The 2,217-nt window shown below is 48.0% G+C and overlaps 1 pseudogene; it reads left to right on the top strand.

The window, feature by feature from the left end:
- Positions 1-1,199: 1,199 nt before the first annotated feature.
- LOC113623677 (cytochrome c oxidase copper chaperone pseudogene) lies at positions 1,200-1,595 on the top strand (annotated as a pseudogene).
- The last annotated feature ends 622 nt before the right edge of the window (positions 1,596-2,217 follow it).

Here is a 2,217-nt window from a genome sequence, read left to right on the forward strand (position 1 = left end):
TGCATTGGGTCTTCGTTGCAGCATGCGGGATCTTTGCTGTGGCATGCAGGGATCTTTCGTTGTGTCACATGGGTTTCTCTCTAGTTGTGCTGCGTGGGCTTCTCTCTAGTCGTGGCATGTGGGTTTTCTCTCTCTAGTTGTGGCGTGCAGGCTCCAGGGCACATGGGCTCTGTAGTGGCACGCGGGTTCCAGAGTGCGTGGGCTCTGTAGTTTGTGGCATGCAGGCTCTCTAGTTGAGGCGTGTGAGCTCGGTAGTTGTGGTGCGCGGGCTTAGTTGCCCCGAGGCATGTGGGATCTTAGTTCCCTGACCAGGGATCAAAACTGCATCCTGCATTGGAAGGCAGATTCTTTTCCAGTGGACCACTGGGGAAGTCCCACTATTACACATTTTGAATTTGCTTCTTAAATGTTCAGGCTCCTGGGGCCCTCCCTGGCCCCCCTGTTGTCTTATCCTGAGTGATCTCATCAATCTCTGGAGGTCTATGTGCTGATGATGCCCAAATCTCCACCTCTGACTCTCAACTTCTCTCCCCAGCTCCTGTCCCAACATTCGTACTGCCTACACCAGTCATTCTTAACTGGGGACAATTCTGTCTCGCAGGGGACATTTGGCCATGTCTGCAGATGTTTTTGGTCATCTCAGCTGGGGCTGGGGGCGCTACTGGCATCTGTGGTTGCTGCTAAACATCCTACAGTGCAGAGGACAGAATGATCCAGCCCCCAAAGTCAACAGTACTGAGGCCGAGAAACCCTAGCTACACCTTGGCTGAAAGTGTCCCCATCTCCTCTGTTTCCCAAACACGAACCTTCCTTTCCAAGCTGTGCCCCTCACACCAAGGTCATCCAGATGAATTCCCAGCTCCCACACCCTCTTCACCCACTGCCTCAGCTGGGGATCATTTAGTCTCCCTGATGCTGCAAATTCTTTGGGCTCAAGACTCGCTCCTCTCTACATGCTGTTTTTCTGCTTCTGGAAGATCTTTTTTTTTTCAATTTGAAAAATATGTCAAAGCATACATTGGGGAAAAAAATCATCACAATCTCACACTTGATAGGTGAAGTAAAAAGCCCTTCAGTCCCTCTAATTTCACCCCTGACAGATAACCACTGATGATAGTTTGGAGTGTACCCTCCTAGTTATTTTTTCTGAAAGGATATGACTATAGACATGCACACTTAAAAAAAATAAATAGGGGCTAATCGGCGGCGTTTGCGGAGGCTGAAGAGTTTAGGGCGTCTGTACTAGTTGCTGCTTTTGGCGCGAAAAATGCTGGGTCTGGCGGCCGCAAGCCCTGCCCCGTCGAGTCGCAGGAGAAGAAGCCTCTGAAGCCCTGCTGCGCCTGCCCGGAGACCAGGAAGGCGCGCGATGCGTGCATCATTGAGAAAGGAGAAGAGAACTGTGGACCCCCAATTGAGGCCCACAAGGAATGCATGAGAGCCCTGGGATTTAAGATATGAAATGGTGGTCTGCTCTGGGAATTAATAATTCCTGAAAAATGAAGAAGATTTAATAACTTTGGGAGCTCTTTGATGAACATTGATAAATTTAAAAATATTTATAACTTATTAAAAAAAAGAGAATATCCCTGGTAAAATATAAATAAATAAATAAAAGGGAATTGTGCTATATGTATTGTTCTGCAAATCGTTTTCGTCCTTTAAAATTATATCATTTCCCAGGTCAGTATATACAGCTTTTCCTCATTCTTTCTTTCTTTTTTTTTTTTTTTTTTGCGGTACGCGGGCCTCTCACTGTTGTGGCCTCTCCCGTTGCGGAGCACAGGCTCCGGACGCGCAGGCTCAGCGGCCATGGCTCACAGGCCCAGCCGCCCGCGGCATGTGGGATCTTCCCGGACCGGGGCACGAACCCGTGTCCCCTGCATCGGCAAGCGGACTCTCAACCACTGCGCCACCAGGGAAGCCCTTCCTCATTCTTTTTAACAGTATCTGGTGGTACTGTTCCGCTCTTGTAATACTACAAACTTTTGTGATGTAAAATAACATGTTCATGACTAGGACTAATAAATTATTATGAAGGAACTATAACCCTGGTAAAGAGCTATGGGCCTAAACTATTGGCTAAGTCAGAAAATGTGTCAAAATGCACTGTCACTTGCAAAAAATTGGTTTGCATTTGAAAATAAAACCTCCCTGCCCCACCTTCCCTCCCCCCGCACCCCGCCCCAGGCTTTTTTTAAAGCTCATGTGCTACCTATT

This window comes from Aethalodelphis obliquidens, unplaced genomic scaffold (genome assembly GCF_003676395.1).
Source record: "Aethalodelphis obliquidens isolate GAN/ISIS:26980383/991018 unplaced genomic scaffold, ASM367639v1 scaffold11, whole genome shotgun sequence".
Classification (NCBI taxonomy): Eukaryota; Metazoa; Chordata; class Mammalia; order Artiodactyla; family Delphinidae; genus Aethalodelphis; species Aethalodelphis obliquidens.